The sequence below is a fragment of the Pagrus pagrus genome, assembly GCF_965226575.1.
Source record: "Pagrus pagrus genome assembly, chromosome: 23".
Taxonomy (NCBI): Eukaryota; Metazoa; Chordata; class Actinopteri; order Spariformes; family Sparidae; genus Pagrus; species Pagrus pagrus.
The window spans coordinates 2,659,453-2,680,451 of NC_140205.1; the positions used below are offsets into that span (position 1 = coordinate 2,659,453).

The following is a 20,999-nucleotide window of genomic DNA, read 5'->3' on the forward strand; positions in this document are numbered from 1 at the left end:
ACAGGTTCCTTCCAATGCCTAATTCTGCAATAAGGATTTAAAATGTGCTCGTTGTTGTGTGTGTCTGCACTGCAGGTCAACTCTCAGTATTTCAGTTGGATCATGACTGTTTCATTTGCTTCTAAACTAAAAAACACAACGTTCTGCTACTGCATGTCTGTATCCCTGTGATGTGGCCTCCTCTCATTAAATTTCATCTTTCTCTTCCTCCCACACCACAGTAAAAAAAAAAAAAAAAAAAAAAAGGCATAAAGACGGCAGACATATTCACCTTCTCTATCTCAGAGGAGCTGTTCTGGATGTGTGCATCTGCCACATCAAAGGAAAATCATCTTTGGTTTCCACACGGGATCTATCTCTGTGCTCTGTCAGCCATCTTGGCCCTTTCTTTTCTTTTTATTTCTTTCATCCTCCTGCTTTGGTTTCCCTAAGCCTGACTGGTGTCAGCCCAGGAATAAACGGTGTGTCAAAGGTGTAAAAGGTGTGTGTGTGTGTCTGCGCTCAGTCTTCTGTCCTCGTGAGCAACAGTTTGACTCTGAGATCTCCTGTGAGGAACGTGAGGACGTTTCAGCAGATCTGTTTTTAGGGCTCGTTTAGGATAAGAGGGCTTGTTGGTTGTTATAGCGATGAGCAAAGGAGCTGCAACGAGAACTTGATTAATCAAGTTTCTGACTATTTTAGATATCAATCAATCTGTCGGCCAATTTTCAAGCAAACATGTCAAACATTTGCTGGATCCAGCTCCTTAAATGTGAGGATTTGCTGCTTCTTTGTCATTCATGACACTTAATGAGGAGTCTTTGGGTTTTGGACTGTTGGTCGGACAAAAGAAGCAATTTGAAGACTTTGCTCATGGGCTCTGGGAAATGACGAGCATTTGTCATACTGTGTACGGTGCAGAAACCCTGTCAAGGACAAATGTCAGATGCTTCAGCTCTGGAATAGACTTGTGAAGATTTCTGATCACAGAGTCACTAGAGAGATATTTAATTGGGACAACTCGCATAGTCATCCCTGGGCAAGGGAGCTGAAATCCTGATATTGTCATTCGTTCTTCAGAACAGGTTACTTTGTGATATTCAGGAGATGAGGAGCAAGATGTTTCTCATATATGTATAAAGAAAAATGGGTCTGTTGAGCAAAAATTACGAACTTATTGTCTCATAAAGGACAATTATACTGTTGAACCATATGTGAAGTTTAACTTGTGCACAGTTAGGCTCAGGCAGGTTTAGTGCCACACCAGAGGACGATGTCAGGGACGTGCTTTTTACTAAAATGTCCTCCTTTGGTGCCGATTTCTTTTGGCTGGATGATTATGAAAAACTTGAACTGTGCTTAAAGAAGGAAACCTCTTCTGAAGCAGATGTTCTCCGTCAACCTCGGGAGAGAAGGCAGTAACTGTCTGACCACTGCAACTGTATTTCTTGGCGTCTTGTAAACCCACGAGGGTCGGACGCTCTATGTGCACGACACGAAGATAGAATCAATCATCGTCATCGTATAATAATCTCAATAGACCCAACTTCAGCTTCTCAATGTGCAATGGTGTAAATACTTTTGAAGTTTCGTTTCTTGTATCAGTCAATGTTTATTTGTATAGAGCCCATTCACAACAATCAATCATCTCATGACACTTTCACCTCGTGAGCAAACAGTGGTGAGAAAAAACTGCTGAACCGGACTCAACGGCGGGCAGCCGAAATGAAACTTATTGATATTCTCATTGCTTTGCTTATATCTTATCTTATCTTAAATAATCCTGAAAGTATTGTTTGTTTGGTCATCAGGAAGAGTCTAACCAAGATATCTTGTTGCATTATGGGAAGTGTAGGATCCAGTGTTCGAGGTCTTTGACTTATACGATGCAACAAGTCAAGTCAGAATATCTCAGAACCTTCAATCAACGTTAGGAACTCTTTCACCTTTAGTCTTTTCACACAAGTTTCCCTTTGGTGCATTTTCTGAGTTTTGCTCGAGAAATAAAAAGAAAAGACGTTTAATATTTAGTCCTGTGAAGGAGTATCTGAGAATTTTAACAATTCAACTGTCTCACTGGGTGAATTATTAATGTGAGACCGACACGTGGACAGACAGACAGGTTAACACACAGAGAGACGAGCAGACAGACAGAACCATATATGGAGTCTCAGATCTGGGTCGTCCCCGGAGATCTCGCGTGTCAGTAAACCAGTTTTGTTTGAAGTCGTTCCCGGGGGTGAGGATGTAAAGACAGACAGAGGGAGGGAGAGAAAAGGGTGAGAGAGACTTGTAGGCAGAGAAACAATGTGAATTACAAAGAGAAGTTAGAAAGAGAGAAAAGCTTAGAGAGGTTAGAGACAGAAAGAAAATCAGTCGGGCTTTATTCCCCTGGCTGGAGCTCCTGCAGACATTCCTGGATTTAGTTTCACTCCAAACTTTTTAGCAGAGGGGTCAGTGCTCGAGACTTTTCAAAGTATGCACTCGGGATTTTAATGAGACACAGATTGCTGCTCTCCCTCCTGTAAATGTGCGTGCGTGTCGCTGAGTGTTTAGGCCGGTCTCACTTCTCCATTACATTTGCATTTTTATCCTCTTTGTTGGTAAAGTTTTTCTACCGAATACGTCTGGTTGGTCGGTGCCAGCGTAATCTCGCGCACACAGACTCAGAAGCAGCAGACTGCAGAGTGAAAATATTCATTCCTGAATCCTGTGAACACAAACCGAGTCCTGCCAGACCCTTAAATACATTTACAGACGGGATACAGATGGAAAAACCTGAATAAAGGAGTGGAGAAACATAACAAGTGCAGATGCCTGCATGGAGAGACGAAGTCACGCCCCTTCACGTTTCCCTCATGGGACCTTATTGAGGAAAAACTCTGTATGGTAGTGAACGGAGAGAGACAAATTGTAGTTTGTAGTCCGTTTATCATCATACTAATGAAATCTAAGACACTGATTTTGTGGCTTCACTTGTCCCGCAGAGAAAACACAGTGTGATATTAATAAAGAAATGCATACCTGTCGGTGATAATGCAGTTTAATTGAGCTGTATGCAAGTACTTTTATCCCTTTTGAGGCAAGGGAGTTACCTTTCTGAGAAGTTGGAGGTGTGCAGCCTGTCAACTGTAAGTTATCTCTTCATTTTCATCACAGACTGAATAAAACTACTTCGACATGCTTAAAATGACCGTTGTTTTTGCTCACTGACACTTTTGATGAATGATAGCGTTGATAAACTCACTTAACTAGCATGTCCTGTGAAAGCCTACGGTGCTCTACAGATAGTGAGCATCTTTTCTTAGATGTAAGAAGCCGGTGTACGGATATAACCGGGGTTGTCATGATCTTATTAGTCGGTGGGAAAACTCCGACGTCGCAGCAACCCTGATAAGCTAGCAATCCCGGGACCCACTGTTTACTTTTTCGTCCGCGGCAGAGTTAACACCGCCTGCTCCCATGAGATCTGCGTTAGCTCCCGCTGGATCTCAATCGCAGCGCTGTCACATATGAGAGTTGGATTGTTTCCCATTACTCCTGCAGGAAGGAAATAGCATGCTAGCTTGCTAATTCTTGCCTTGTTTGTGGTAAATTTATCAAACAGAGGGCCCCATATCGCTATTTTCTAAGCTACTCTAGCCGTCATTTTTCACGGGACACACATGATTGGGTTTCTATGGAAACTCAGCCGTCAGCGGTTACACTGTATTGGTGGGTGTTGGTGAACGTAGCATGACACCCGTTGTCCTGTTTCCTGTCAACACACGTCGATGATCCAGAAAATCCCGTCCGTGCTGCTGCACCAAGCTTCTTCAGTGTGTGTGGGGAATCTGCAGACACGATTTCTTGTTTATGGTTAAAATTTTCTCCGCGTTAGAAAAGCCCTCATTGGCATTCATAGCCCACCGCCAGGCGCCATTAGCCATTCATGACACCATGCCGCAGGAACATTGAAGCTGATTGGCCGGGCCTGGAGGGGATATGAGTGCTATGATTGGCGGAGCCCGGGGGAAATTGAGTTCTTATTGGTGGTAATGAAGGGGCCTGCAGGAGAGCATGGCTGAGACAACATAAGCATAAAACTGAAGAGGACACGCACACACACACACACACGACCGCTATAGCTCATCTATCACAACACACACAATCTCCTCCACCGGTCCCAGAGACCACAGAGGCATTACACATTCTCTAATATAGAGAATAACAAAGAGGAACCAGACTTTTAGATGTTTTCTGGTCCTGGAGGAGAATCCAGACGTGACAGGAGGAGCGGCTAGACAATAAAACTTTGAGAAAAGGATCCATGTGTTCAGTTCTGTCGTCGTCTAGTCTAGAAAATGGCAGAAAATAGAGGAAATGGCAAATTAAATAATTTCTTTCCCCGGATTTATTTAATACAAAGTCCAACTAGTCAACTAGTTCTAGTTTAGTGTTTAGTTGAACAAAGAGGGCATTAGAGAAGATATTCAAACTTAGGGCTGCAACTTAAATTAAAACTACCAAAACCAAAGTTAACCGATTAATTATTTATTTTTTTTGTGATTTTATCCGACCAACATTTTAAATAAAAAATATATTTTGTTTTTTTCATTTTAATACGAAACAGTGGCGAGCAGAGTATTATCACATTTGAGAGGCTGGAACCGGTGAATATTGAGCTGATGTCACATTCAGGTTGACCTTTGACCTTTTGGATATAAAATGTCTTAACCTTATATTTTCATCCTGTTATTGTCCAGAGTTATCATGTGTTGTTGAGTTATGCCCAAAATTTTGTTCTGTGAGTTCACAGTGACCTTTGACCTTTTTACCACCAAAATCTAATCAGTTCATCCTCGAGTCCGAGTGGATGTTTGTGCCAAATCTGAAGAAATTCCCTCAAAGCTTTCTTGAGATATCAAGTTTACAAGACAGATAACCCAACGCCGGCGTAAGGACATAAAAAAAGGCAAATTTTGAAATTTTGACTTCAAAAATGATTTAAATTATTGATCAGTTATAAAAACAGTTGCCCATTAATTTTCTGTTTATTGATATTTTCCGCCTCATTCAACTCACAATGACAACAAACGGCTAACAGCAGAGTGTCATCACATCTGTAGAAGCTGAAACCGGCACAAAAAGACCTGAAGGATTAATCGAGTATCAACATTGCTGTTGGTCACATACCAGGACTGATTTAATCCAAGACTGAATCCAAAACTTCATGTGGTTTCTATCATTTCAACCATTTCAGACCCTTGAAGCGAACTTCACTTTATATTAAATTAAGAATCGAGAGCCACTAAAGGAAAGAAATGACATTATTCTGTCGAGTTTCATCAAATCAGTGACGGACGGACTAACAGATGCCTGGAACTGGGCAGTGTAATAAAAAAGGACAGCAGGAAGTAATCTGCTAAATGACATGAAGAGTTGTACAAACCTGCGAGGACGTGAATGAGTCTGCTCTGTTTTAATCTCTGAGTGGACATTATTACACAATGACAAAATAAGAGCCTCTAATAAGTCGACCTTTGAGGAGAGGATTAGTCTGATGATAGGAGGTCTGTGGGGGGGGCGGCAGTCATTAAGCAGACTGAGTACTTTACACACACACACACACACACACACACACAGTGTAGTACAGTACCACTTGGTAACATCTCAGCAGGGCAGTGACACAGCGAGCAGAAACAAACGGCGTCTGGGAGAAGCGAGGACAAAGAGCGACTGTCAGCGGACGGACACTCGGGCTGAGAACACAACGAGCAGTAAATACAGGAAAACACCAATAAATGACCGCGATTCATTAAAACCAGTTAACAGCCAATGAACACCAGCGAAGAACTGACACTGGGATTATTGGAAAGAAGCTCCCAAAGGCTCAACTGTTAACATTTACAGTGCGATGGTGTGTGAGTGTGTCTCTCGTTGGTTTTCTTCGGGGAACATCCTCCACTCAAAGACGTGCTAATACATTTGTAGCTACGCTAGCGGTAGCTTTAGGGATGTTCGTTGGTCAGTCCGTTGGCAGAAAATTTAGGGGTTGCCTGGGGCGACCAAGACCAGTACCAGGGACGTTCCTCATGAATGAATTCATAGTTAAATTACTAACTGGAAACTCAAAGTTTTGGGATGTGTGAGGTCTGAAAGGAAACACAATCAAGAAAACATCCAACACATGAAAAACCTTGGATTTTAGTAAATATTGATGTTTTTGCAAAGCTTGATTTTCATTATGGAGCTCGGTTATCGATGCTAGTTAAGCTCTACATGCAGCACAGCGGCAGCTCTGGATGGATCGATCACTGGTGTTTACATGTTGTCGAGTCTGCTTTGTTTTGTTTGCTGAAAGTGAAAAATTAGCTAATTTCAGTTCAGAATAGGGACGAGAATAGGAGCGATGGTGCATTCAAGGACACTAAGACATGAGAGATTTCCCAGATGACATTTTTTAATGTACGATTTGCTTGTAGTTTGTCTTCTGGGTGTAGTTTCCTTTAATGAAGATGGCTTTTTAATTGGCAGCTGATGAACAAATTGTGTCTTTGAATGCACCCCCATGGTGAGTTTGGAAAAAAAAAAACGCCTCCTTCTTGCAACTGTGTAATAACCAAAACAGCGTCAACGTGACAAAAGATGAACGCAAAGGAAACGCTCTGTGATGGATTACCAATCTAAAGTCTCCAGTCAGTGCAAATTTATTTTCACAGCTCACCGAAATGAAGTGAAATCCACAGACTGCCTGCGAGGAAGGAAATCAATCTTCTTAAATAAATATGACTTTACATAAATGCATGGAAAGTTTTCTGAAAAAGGTAAAGACAGAAGGAAAAAAAGAAGGAACACGCTTTCAAACACACGCTCACCAGATTAATCCTGTGTTATGCAAATGTAATTTGGTGGCTGTGTCCTCCGCGTTAGAGTGAGCGATTAACAACCACTTTATACCCCGGCACACCTCCCATTAACCTGACAAAGACACACACTGATGAGGCCGTGTGTGTCCTTGTGTGTACGTAACCGTGCATAACAACACACATGCCGCTTCGCCCGCACGCCGCGTTCAGCTCACACGGGAGGAACTGTCAGAGCACACCGACAGCCCACAGCAACTCATTTTCAAGTCTTTAAGATGTCATGATTGATGTTTTCAGTGACTTTACTAGCTCCAGATCCTGATGATGCCATTTTTTTTAAAAAGGCAAACCGAACATGAAAAGATCAGCAGCGGATCAAAAACCTGGCAGGTGTTCTGTCAGTGCGTGTAAAGAGTTAAAAGGATTTTTTTTAAAAAAGAGCCGTTCTTGTTGGTTTTTTAGTTGAAACGAAACGAGTCCCCAAATGACGTGACTACCCACCGTTTAGATGTCAGTAACATAAAAGGGAAGCAGACATTTTTCTTCTTCTTTTGATTTTAATTGATATTTTCGACAGTTTTGGTAACCAAGAACAAAAAGAAAACAGTCTTCATTTATATCAACCCGTACTCATCAGAAAAACAACCTTTCAACTGTGAATGCAGCTTATTAAGACCCATATTGATGTTCGTCGTTAGGCAGCAACCTCTACTGGTCGTAGTAATTATCACTGGAGCACAGGAGGAAGTCAGGCGAAGTAGTTTAAAGAGGAAAAAGTCTGAAGTAACATAGTTATATAGTTTTCTCAAACCTAGTTTTCTTTCCTAAACCAAAGCAAACTGCGAGCGTACGATGGCGATACGCTGCTCATGTTTTGGGAACGGTGATCCACGTCATTTTGGGAGTTGCTGGCAATTGTTTAGGTACGATGATGTGTTTCCATCCTTGATGGATATAAATCAAGAAATATAACCAAAATGAACAACAAGAATGACTGTATCGACCGATATTGGCCTATCACAAATATATTTGGTATCGGCAAATATGCTGCTGCTGAAGCGTTTATATTTAAAGGAAAATCAGCTGACGTATCCAAAAACCACAACCAGACAGCCATTATTCTAAATATTTCTCCTTTTGCACAATTCTCACAGAAAGACCAAAGCCAGCAGAGCATTAGTCAGTGTCTCAATACTTTCTGACTTTTCTACTGAGGATCAAAATCTCAAAAATTCAATAGTTTCCTCCAAAAACCAACAAAACAAAAAAACCTCCCTTAAGAGAGCCTTAAAACAGCTCGACACTGCACATTTTATCATACAAACAGGAGGAAATTGCTTATTTTTTTTTTGTGGGGGACCATTTTCATCTTGAAGGAAGCGGTTGTTATTTTGTCATCCTGGTTGAGATTGAGTTCAAAAATGGTTATTTTATGTCCCTGCGTGACTGGTGGAGACTGTGCAGCCAGCGACCACTATCAAAGCTCTGAGATACTGATAGTTTGTAAAGTGTTTCCTTCGAAATCATAGATGAAAAGACAATTCAGAACTTGCTCTAGAATCTTCACATTTTTAAGTTTTCTTCAGTATTAAACTAACCCAGTGATAGTTGTCTGCACGTCCATGGATACACAGCAAACAGGAACCGCTAACAGCTAATTCGGCATACTTTCTTTTGTGCACAGATATTCGGTTAGCGAAAACATTTTCAATTTCCATTTTCATACAACAGTCAAATTTCACACTGAGCTAACAAAAACAGTAGAATGACAGGAAAAAAATCTTAGCATGCACTTACAACACAAGCACATCGCTCAGACTTACTTTAAATCACAGGCGATTATAAATGCTGCTGAATTATTTATGCACTCTGGATTAAAATAGCACAGGTATGTTTAAATCACCTCACATCCCTCTAGAGAGATAAGTCCGGTGCATATCGGACGATAGTTAACTTGAAAACATGGACAATATTTCATGTAATGTTTTTTCCGACACTCACATTCAGGGAGAATAATTCCTTAATGCTGCCATCACTTCTTGTCACTTGTGCATTTCCACCAACATGAGTGCATGTATTTAATTTAAAAAAGGGTTTAAAATATGTGACTTTCTGATGGCCGATACGGATATTTATTTTGTTTTGTGTGGAGCTGCCAACGGCTGCTCGTGTGCTCATTACCTTAAGTTACCACATTGTGAGCAACATGCCGATAATTGCCATGCGATGAAAAGATTGCACTAATCGCCCAAACTTCCTGAATGGAAATTAAAAAATCACTTGATGTAATCTTTAGAAAGAAAACCAGGAGGTATTTAGAGAATTGGATTATAAATCACCTTGTAATCAGACTAATCGGCTGCAGTCTGAAGGGCAGCATTAAAAAAAATATAAAGTTAAGTGAAAAAGTGTCACATGTGGGTCGGAATAACTCGTACAGCAGATAAGTTGAGGGGAAGAACGAAGAAGAAGAAAAGCGGGATGAAAACACATTATCTGCTGCTGTTTGTGTAGCCGAGGTGGGCAGCCTCCATGACTGCAGCTCCTGCTGTCGAGTCATTACGTCTGGACCCGATCCAGCACATTTACAGCTTCTCTTCACACTGGAAATTAAACCTCTGTATCTTGTATAGAAAAGCGAGCGCGAGAGCTGAATGCGAAAGCACTTTATTAAAAAACTGCTTGTTTCTCTAAAGTCGTATCAAAAAATAATTAGCACCGCCTGCGCACATGGAGCTCCGCCAAAAAGCCTCTGATAGCGCTTCTGCTCATGCATGTGAGTCCTGTCCAAACGTTTGAACCCTTTCTTCCGTCTCGACTCGTATTTTTTTGAAAAGTTTCCGTAACTTTTTCGCTCCTTTGAACTTCCACTCCACGGCTCCTGCTAACCTTTACGCATATACATAAACAGAGAGGCAGAGCGAGACAGAGGAGAGGCAGCTCCACCAGCTCTCAATTAACAAGGCAGCCTCTGTTTCAGCAGCGCTTGACTTTTTGTGTGTGTGTGTGTGTGCGTGCACGGGTGGAAATATGTGTGCCAGAGCAAAAGACATGAACAGAAAGAAGGAGAGATTGTTCTTTGCAGCCAGAAGACAGAGATATAGCCTTCATTCCTGCTCAGATTAAAGGATTTAGAGCAAGAAGCCTTATTACAAACCCAAAGAAAGAGAATGAGAGGGAGCTCTCCCTCCTTCTCCCTCTGTACTCGGGCTGATTAAAGCACAGATAACTCTCTCTTCCAGGCTGCGAGCTGCTGGAGGCCGACCCAACACACACACACACACACACGCACGCACACACACACACATAAACACTGACTCATTAAAAAATCCTGACATAACAATAGTTTCTCTGAGCTTCGTAGGATTTTGACCTGTTGGACAACAAACCTTCTGAAGCGCGATGCTCGACCACGCATTCTTATCAGTCGCTATTTAAAGAGCTCCTGCCATATGTGTGTGTGTGTCCGTGTGTGTGTGTGTTAACGTTTTATGGGCTTGAAGGGCTTTCTGTAGATCTGAGTAACATGAGACTTCTTAAGACTTTTGAATGCGACCTAGAACTGATCTCCAGACCAGGGTACCGAGTTTAAGGTATACTGTTTTCCTGAGCCTAACCAGGCGCATTTTGTGCCTAAACGTAACCAGACACAACAAAAAATTGAACACTAAAGTGTAAAGAAAGAAAAAGTTTCAACATATCCGTGGTTTGCAGAGGCAGGATTACTCAAAAACTACTCAATCGACATACACTACGATACGATATGGACAACACTTGGCTTGGGGTTCGATCCAGAATAGCTCCCCAAAAACTGCGACCATCGAGGATAGGACGACTAAAGATGCTTGTTTTTGCCACCGACAGGTTGAGGTTTGCTGTTCTTAAGAGTTTAACTAAAATCACGGAAATGATTCCTATGGAGAGAGACCTGTTTGTTGAAGAGCAAGATCCAGAAACACAAGTCTTGCTCAAGAAGAGGTCTCAGGAATCATGCTAGAGGCGAGTTGTTGCAGGAGGATGACGGAAGAAACGCGTCAGAGTTGGAGAGAGGAGTTAAACTGAGTTTGACAATCTTCAGACGTCAGAGTGAAACCAGTAAACAAAAAGATCTGATTACTCAACCAAAAGCTTTCTCACCGTGTGAATCATTTCAGTAATGCCCCAAAGGATTATACTGCAGATGTTGCAATCTACTGGACTGTTTCCAAAGTTTTTGGTGAGTATGAACCATTTATTTACCTAAACATGTAAATATATGTCTACGGGTTTAAAAATACCGGAAGTCTCCTTTAACTGTTGGTGCAGATCTGGATAAAAGGACGGATGGGTGGTTTAAAATTTACAGGGCTGTCGAGTTTGATATTGGATTAGGCTCGATTGAATTAACAGGCCTTGGTGGAGGTATGTGGTCTTCTGAGGGCCATTCTAGTTTAAAAAGGATCGGTAACCTCCCTCAAAAGAAAAAGGACATAATAGGGCATTTGTTGGGGACTATTTTCAGCAGAGGATTGATCCACAGTTTGTGCTCTAGTGAGTATTTGGGGCAGCAGGACGATGTGTGTGGGACTGAGTCCAAATAAACTACAGTGTGTGTGTTTGTGGTAATAAAGAAGCATGTCAGTGGAGTTGTGTGGATCATTGATGTGTTTTTGATAGCGTTACAACAATGAAGCTCTTTGTTCGCAGGATCAATTCGTGGTTGGTTTTATGAGCAACAGACTCAAGATATTTTAATAAAAAACACTTCACAGATATTGGCACACTTGTAAAACACGTTGTTGTCATCTGTTCTGCTATTTTTCAGGAAGGTTACAGCGCTGCGTTTCCCTCGAGGGAAGCTTTGCTGCGGTTCAGCTTCTTCCGAAGTGCAGCTTGTAAAAACTGTGAGCCTTTTCAAAGCAGCTTTCCGCAACACACTGCAGCCTTTATGCTCGATTCCAAACAGCTGATCACATCTCATTTCTTTCTGGGTGACTGTTCATATCTATTTTAGGCCGTAATCCATAACCAAAACCAAAGTGACAGAGACGTCGTGCAGAGTTACAAGACGAGACATCACATTTACATTTGTTTTCAGCTCGTTCAGGTTACAGTTTGTTCTCGAGCGATGTTTGGCTGAGCCGAGGCGTCTCTCCAGATTCAAATCAGGTCGTTTCCAGGTTTGTTTTCAAAGAGAGAAAGCATGCAGATGACAGTGGAGGAGAGGATCCTGCTGCAAGGATTTTCACGGATGTTATAAAATATGTTTTTGTCTGGCACAAAAAAAAAAAAGCTTGTTCCACCTGGAGTGAACTTACTCCAGCATCCATGAATTCAAGCTGACAACAGTTGTCATTTGTTGTCGATTAGGAGGCTACAAATGTCTTACAGCTGCCTTTAAAGGGCTCAGCAAACAGATTACAGCCCAGCAGCAAGGATCAAATGTTGGCAAGTACGATTCTGCGAACCACTAATATGTTCACATTTGTACGAGTCACAGGCCGTTTCATAAGATGCTTTTGATCCAGCCATGTTTGTGGCGACAACAACCCGATGTTTTTAATGAGAACTCGAGAGATCTCCAGCTGCGTTTGTGGAGACCAAAACTGGCATTTTAAGCCAAAACATGATCTTTTCCTGGTGTGAAACCTCTGGATACAAGAGACCACAGTGTTTCAACATTTGTAAGCACGGCTTTTGAAGTGACAAAAACCTGGTGTTTGTCAGGACATATCCAGTCATGCTTGCAGCAACGAAACACAGATATATTTGACAGGAAGTTGGGACATCTTGAGAAATGTTTTTGGCGTCTAAAACAGGGTGTTTTTCAGTGGTGTTTATTACAACCAAAGCATCATATTTTCCTAGTGTCAAACCATTAGATATTTGTGACGAGGGGCCATCAAGTTTCAACATCTATAAGCTTCGGTTTGTGGTGACAAATCTGGATCTGTGATGGGACGTTGGAACATCTCCAGCTGCATTTGTGGCGACAAAATTGGGTGTTTTTAACAAAACCGCAGGACGATTTCCAGCTGTCTTTGGGCAACAAAAACCTGGTGTTTCTGATAGGAAGTCCAGCCATGTTTGTGGCGACAAAAAACATGTTTTTAATGAGACCATGGGACCATTTTCCAGTCACGTCTGAGGTGACAAAACCTGATATTATTGACAGGAAGTTGGGACGTCTCCAGCCGTGTTTGTGGCGACCAAACCAGGTATTTTAAGCCAAACATGATCTCTTCCTAACCCTAACCAAGTGCTTTTTGCGCCTAAACCCAACCAGAACATTAGCACAGTGTTGTCACCAGATAAAACGAACATTAAACCTGAAGCTGCAGCAAAAATACATTTAAAGTTTCAACATATCAGTGGTTTTGCAGAAAAGTACGCTGCCAACATTATCCTGGTGACTGGGTTTGCTGACTGAGAGAGTATCGCTTCAACTTCTCCCGACAAAAGCGTGTTTTAATTATGAAGAGAAATTGTAGAGGAAGTAGTGCAGACAGACTGAACAACAACAACAAACAACAGAGACATGAATTATGGAGCAGGAAATGTAACTCAGTGTGAAGCAGATGCTCCTGATGGTCAGTCCACTCAGTGCACAGCTGGTCGTGTTCCTGACTGCAGCAGCACTTGGCACGGAGGCTGTGGAGCTCCACGGTAGCTCAGTCCTGAATGAACGAGCCAGAATGGTTCTGTTCTACTTTCCTACCGCATGGCCATCCATCCATGCAAACTGCCTTATCAACACACACAACACTCAGCCCGCTGGGGAGCACAGCATTACTACTGGGTGACCACTTTACCAAACTGAACTCTGTCAAGTCAGCCTGACCGGCTCACAGGTGAGTTCAGGCACAGTTTTCAGCTCCGGACTGAAACAACGACCATCAGACTGCCATTAAAATGTGCTTTTGTAGATGAGTTTAGAAAATACAGCGGTGGTGTGTCTCTACATGAAACTACTCTTGTTCATGCTCCCGAGGAACTTTAGTCACATTACAGGTAAGACTAATCGCTTCTTCCTCAGTTTGGGAACCATTAGGGCCAGCACTGGATGGTTTGAACACTACAGCCTCTATGAGACGCCGGCTTGGCTTCAGACTTTCAGTTTTATTTTCTCAGCAAATAAAAATTGGCTATTTATCACACGCTGTGTTGCCCAAGTAAGTCAAAAAGTGATTAATTTAACTGGAGACAGTAGAGTCTACGTTGCTGAGCTCAAGCTGAGATGAATAGAAACCGTGTAGAGATGCTTCACTGACGGCATATGAGAGACTCGTGAACCCTCCAGTGTTTCATCTCAAAAACTGAACATAATAAACTGCAGTGTCTACCTCAAGGCTAACGCACACCTTGTTTAGTGTGTGCGAGAGAACAAAGTTTATTTACAGAGAGTGAGAAGAGACAGTACAAAGAGGTAAAGAACAGCATGCATACCAATGTGTATTTATGAGCTACTGAGAGATAAAAGGGGTAGAAATGAAGAGTCAGTGAAAGAGGCAGATCATACTGTCGCTAAGTCGCTGTATTAAAGTACTGAGGGGTGCATTCTGGGACACGCCAGAAACTAAGCCCTAATCAGAACTAGCCTGGAAAGACAGCTTTTATACTTTATAGGCAGAGCTGCAGATGAGACCGACTGGAGTGAGATCCAGCATTCATTACGCTCCTCTGAGTCCTCTTTCACAGACGGGATTGACCGTTTAAAGCGCCACTGAGTGATGTTTTTGATATTGACATGTAATCAAATGAAACTGTGATGTGAAATGGTTGACAGTGCTGCCAATCTCGCTGTGAATCAACGCCTCAGTCAGCAGCTCCGAGCACATTCATCTCCGTGTTCGGATTTTAATCTTACACATCCATATTCTGGCTGTTTTACAGTTACAGGTTGTATTGTCTACTTTCCATAGTAGCCCAGACAAGCTGATTAGATGCTTCTTGTTTTTCTTCAAGTTGCAGGTGAATTAAGCCATATCTAGCAGCTAAAGACCAACATATTATGACCATATCATATCCAGATATTTCTTTGAGAAGTTGGTGGATGAAACTCAAAATCAAAACATATAAAAAAAAGAGAAAAGACCATTTTGTTTTATTCTGTTGCATCTGTAAGTGGCATTGGCAAAGTGTTAGCAAAGATGTTGGCTATAGGAACGATCTGTTGTCTGACGGTTAAAAACATCTTCGTGCACCTTAGTGTTGAATGTCACACTGCAAGAACTGAAGTCCACCACCTGAAGAACTGCTTTTCTTGCAAGACCCGCCCTGATTGGTTGCCTTCGCTGGCTGCACTCTCTACGCTTGACTCAAACTGTTATCTCATAGTGCAGCTCTGGTTGTGTTTATTTTTCTTGCAGTTCTGACACAATGGTTAATGAGCTGTAGTTTCCCCGGTAAACACCCCGACCTATTCAACCTCCTTTCTGGTCTTCTGCTGCTCCTCTCGGGGTCACCTCGTCCTCATCTTTTTTTCCAGTGCCACCTATTATTTGAATTTTCCTACACTCTCCCACCTAGTAGAAGACTACAAGAAAACCCCACAGAGGCAGCGTCCGAATGCCCCAAATACTCGATTAAACTCCAAATAAACCAAGATATTAGAACTAATCTCACTACTGACAACCTGCTTAGTTCGTATTAATCCCTTGTAAATCTACTTTTTATGATTTTCTATGAGAGATTTGTACTTTTGGCAGGGTCAAACGGCTTGCTAAGCCATTTAATTAATAATACATAGATACATACTTCAACTGCATCTGACATGTTTATCTGAAATCCCTTTCAAAGATCAAAAACTCAACTACATGCTGGCCAGAATAAAAACAAGGCACCACACTGCCCTGAAGAGGACTGCAGGAGCTCGGAAACGTCAGCATTCGTGGGCAATTTGCAGTTTTTTGATATGAAAGAAAACATTTGTATTTAGTTTTGTTATTTTGCCACTCTGTAAACTTTGGTTGATGTTTAATGGAAAACAAAACTTCCAGCTGCTTCCCGTCTTATCGAAAATCATTTCCACAGTTGAACTTTACCAGACTTCCTGGCACAATCACACTGGAAATGATAGCAGTTCCCAGGTAGTTTCACCGCAATAAACGCAGGTGTGATAACACACACACACACACACACACACACACAGACACACACACACACACAAAAGCACAAGCATGCCTTTGTACTGAGGGGAAACCAGAAAGGCTTTGATATCTACATAATAGGACGAGTGTGTTGTTTGGTAAAACTATTGGGGTCATTGGGGAGTTGGCTGAGCAATAGGAGCTGAAGGTAGAAAGGCAAACACACACACACACATACTCACACACACTCTCTCTCTCTCACACACACACACACACACACACACACACACACACACACACACACACACACACACAGTGGCATAGAAAAGGTGTGACCCTGGGTTACAGCCAAGGAAATTGAGAGGATTACCGGGTATTAAAAGTAACACACTTTCTCACACACACAGATACACACCTGTACAGTCATTTGAAGCATACACAAACACATCGACGGGTACACACACAGGCGCGCGTGCACACACACACGCATACACACACACACACACACACACAGAGTGAGTGTGTCTGACCCAGTTCATTATATGAGGGTGTTAGCAGGGAAATCCGCATTATTAATATGCAGTGTGAATTTAGAGGCTATTAGGAGCTAAATAGTACTCTGCCAACCTGTGTGCGCATGCATGTGTGCGTGTGTATGTGTGTGTGCGTGTAAAGTAATTTTCCCTCGGCCCTGTAACAAAGTGTTTTTCCATATTTGTGGCTAAAACAGCAGAGAGAACGAGTGTGTGCGTTTTAAATTTGACAAAACATCCATCAGCCTCTTAGCCAAAAAACAAGCAAACAAAATGCTAAAGCAGCCTTGAGGTTGTGTAGGAGAGCGTGTGTGTGTGTGTGTGTGCGTGTGTGTGTGTAGATCAGTGTTTCAGTGTGTAAAGCAGCAGTAGTTGTTGTTGCGGTATCAGCCAGTGACAGCCAGCTGCTGAAGAGCGATAGAGAGACCTTTAGTTTAGTTTACACCTCTCTCTCTCTCTCTCTCTCTCTGCCCTGAGGAGATGTGTGTGTGTGTGTTTGTGTGTGTGTGTGTGTGTGTGTGTGTGTGTGTAAAATGTGTGTGTATGTGAGTTAATAGAATGAATGTGTGTCCTATATAAACAGCTAGGAGGGAAACAATTACACCAACGCAGAACAGCAGCCAGAACATTCATTGTCTGCAGGCGAACACACACACACACACACACACACACACACACACACACACACACACACACACACACACACACACACACATTTAAATAAACCAGTCACTCCAGTCTGTCACTCAGTCAGAGGAAACTGTGTCAGTTCCCGACGTCGTGTTGTGTTTTCGAGGAAAAAAGTCAGCGACTTGTTTGTGTTGGAGATTGTCAAAAACTACAAAGAACATCAATGTGTGTGTCGACTTTTGTTGTGAGAAAACCAAATCAATTACCTCGTTAAAATTTTTGGGGAATGGCATCGACTTCTTCCTCATTAAAAAGTCCTGAATCTACCGTGTGGACTGCTGCAAATACAAGTGTCCACATCAGACTTGTGTAACGCGTTCAGAGACACGACAGACTACATGTAAGTCTTTCACAACCTGCACGGTATCGTCGGGAGGTCGTTGCTAGGAACCCACTTCTGGGAGCAAGGATGTAAACAGCATGGCGTCTGAAGTGTGGATGTGAAAAGAGCACTGAAGGCATCGTCAGATAAAGTTCCTCGGTGGTGTATGAAGCCAAAATAGGTTCGACTTCCCGGCTACAGGATTACCGGTATCTTCTGGATTGCTTCTGCCCTGAGAACATGTGTACGAGAGATTCCTCCGCTAACTTTATTGGGTGTAAAATAATTTAATCGAACGGCTCTTCTAGACTTTCCAAATGTTCTTGGACCAAATTATGTAAGTGAAACAAGTTCATTTGGGTTGTGGCACTCAAAATATGTGTATAATTTGTGAGTTTATGTGTTATTAGTGTTGAGGTAGTTTGTCTGTACATGTGCTATGTTACAATACTTGTTAAAAGACAATGAATACAGTTTTAAAAAGATCCTGTTGGTCAGTGTCACATACACAAAGAATAATTTGTCATACTCACAGGAGAAGGCAATGAAATGTTGACACAGTCGTTTTTTTGTAGGACGTCGTGAGGCGCCCGAGACGTGCCGTCGGTTGTGGTTTTCCGCTTAGTCACGACAGGATACGACCGTCAATCGTCCTGCTTGACGGCCATCTTTATTTACTGTGATAAATGACAAAAAAAGGGCAAATAAAACCTCACGTTTAAAAAGCTGTTTGACATTTTTGCTCGAAAGATGACACTGAAACAATTTATCAAAGTAAAACATCATTTTTAAGTGGAGGGCAGAGGGGGCAGAAGTCCACACATTCTTTAATCAAGTAAAAGTAATAGAGTACAGGCTCTGAAATATCAGAGTATCAGAGTAAAAAGTCTCCCTCTAAAGGACATTTCTGGTCAAAGCTAACTGAAGCTCACGTCATATTAATATAATTCAAAGACTATTAAACTGGAAGGTAGAATCACAAGATTTGTCCCAGCTGTTCCTGAATGCACCACATAGATAGTTGATTGATGGGTAGGCGGCGTGCAGTGACGCCAAATAAAAATAATCCATCATTCTCCTCAAATGCACAAACTAAAGCAACAAGCGTGTTTTGAAAGTGTCAGGAGGAGAAAGTCCAGATATTTGCGTTCAAATGTAGAGCAAGGAAGTCGAAAGTGAAGTACAGATACCTGAAAAGTCTACGGAAATAAAGTATTTCTACTTTGTTACTTCCCACCTGTGGCGAAGGATGACTTAAACCTATGATAACATGGCAGCTGTTGATGAAACTTCACCTAAACTCATCACCAGGGTCCTGTTTCTTCATGTTAACTGACTCAACACTAACATTTCCCGTCCTTCAGCCAACATAAACAGCTCTCCAGGAGAAAACCTAGCTGGGGAAATCAGGCTTCTCTAATCCCATGCTTCTTGTTTACCTGACATTTAAAAGCTTACAAGAGAAAGTCAAGTGTAACCTGGTAACTCGAGTGCATCTAAATGCTCTGAGTGAATAAGGGTGACATCTGAAAGAAAAGGAGGAGGAAGACTGAACCTCCGGGAGTCGGTTACAGAGGCCAAACTGGAGTCTGGACCTCGAACACACAGGTGAGATGACCTCGGCTAAGGCAGCGCAGGGAGGTTAGAGCAGCAGAAGAGGATCATTACGTCTCCTCAGAGTGAAGCTCTGCAGGTATTAGACTGTAGCTCTGCAGCTATTAGACTGTAGCTCTGCAGTTATTAGACTGTAGCTCTGCAGTTATTAGACTGTCCCGGTGATTACAAAAGAGCTGCTGTAAAGTCTGATAATATGAGAGACGGAGACACCAATTATGGAGAGGTTCGTCTCAGGCGCTGCAGGTAGCACTTTTCTTTCATTATAGTGTGTGTCTGTGTGTGTGTGTGTGTGTGTGTGTGAGAGAGAGAGTGTGTGAGAGAGAGAGTGTGTGTGAGTGTGTGTGCTAGCTGAGCTATCTGACAGGGCAGATTGTGATTTTTAGCTGAGCAGCGCTAATCTCTTGTTACAATATGAAGCGCTGATTACACCACTGCACACTGTGGGAACGAGAGAGACTGTGTGTGTGTGTGTGTGTGTGTGTGTGTGTGTGTGTGTGTGTGTGTGTGTGTGTGTGTGTGTGTGTGTGTGTGAGTTATATGAGAGGGCAGATAAGGCGACAAGGTGAGGATGGGAGACAGAATTGAATTTAAAAGAAGAAGACAAAGAAGAAGAGGAGGAGAGTATGTGTGTGTTAACAGAGGTGAGGTGAGGTTATCCTGGGTTATCTCTCTCACACACACACACACACACACACACACACACACACACACACACTGAGCTAACAGCACAGTATGTACAGTAGGGATGTTATGAGTAGGACATGCCTCTGTACTGTTGTGTTATGCTTGGACAGAGCTATTATACCCACTGTGTGAGTGTGTGTGTGATGTTGATATAACACTGGAATAGTTGGAGGAAGCACAGAGGCCTGGACAGGAACCGTGGAAATGAATAGGTGACACACACACACACACACTCTCACACACACACACACACACACACACACACACACACACACACACACACAGATGAAGTTGTTGTCGACTCCTGCTGCCATTAAGGAATGAACATTTTGTGCCAAATCTGATCGGCGGGCAGAGCAGCCGTTGCCGAGCAGTTACTGAGAAGAGGTTATCGTGATGATAACGATTATGAGGGTAATGATGTCATACACTTTCTGGACAAGAAGCAGCGTGTTTATCCGTTATTTTGTTGATCTCTCCAAACAGGTTCAGGTACTGAACAAGAAGAAAGATTTCAACGAGGCGATGCAGAAAGAGAAAAGACCCGTTAAGCATTATATAAAGTTTCTACATGGTTTCATGTGTGCACAGCTTTAGGATACTTTAGGTGTTTATTTCATACAAATATCCTTCAGCGTCTGTTTGTTTACACACCCACAGGGAGAGATTTAGTACAAATACTTTCAGGGATGCAGGAAGTCGGTCACAGTCGGAGGTGCTGGGGGTCAGTCTATATGACATCATTGATGTTTTTTTTTTATTTATTTCAATGACGAGAATAGCTTATATTTAATAGTTATTAACAACAATTTGAGAACATTTTACACTACATTAAAAGAGCGACCGAGCTTTTGCCATCGGCATGTACTCTCATGGTTCACGTGAAGCTTATTTCAACCTATTATTACAGGAGACGGCAAACGTGAACACCAACATACTACAGCAGGAAGATGAAGAGAAATTCCCCAGACTTCATTATCAAAACGCTCAATTTTGTGAGTAGTTGTACCTCGGGGTGTACCACAGGGCTCGCTTCTCGGCCCACTAATATTTGTATATTTATAATTATGGCTGCAACTGATGTGTATTTTCATCATCTACAACAATAATTGCTTTCATGATTAACATAATAATCAGGTTAATAATCGAATTCAGACCATTTCAAACTCAAATATATTCAATTAACGATGGAAGAGTAAGAAAATCATCAGATATCACATCTAAGAAAGAGCTGAAATCAGTGAATTTGTCATTTTCA

General features: G+C 42.1%; 1 protein-coding gene across 1 annotated transcript in view; it reads right to left on the reverse strand.

Annotated features, from left to right (window-relative positions):
• LOC311252453 (plexin-B2-like) overlaps nt 1-20,999 on the reverse strand; it is a 175,379-nt gene that overhangs the window by 48,125 nt on the left and 106,255 nt on the right. The window contains exon 4 of the mRNA XM_084345606.1: nt 17,974-18,117. The gene's annotated coding sequence lies outside the window, so the exon portion shown is untranslated. The remainder of the gene's footprint in view (nt 1-17,973; nt 18,118-20,999) is intronic.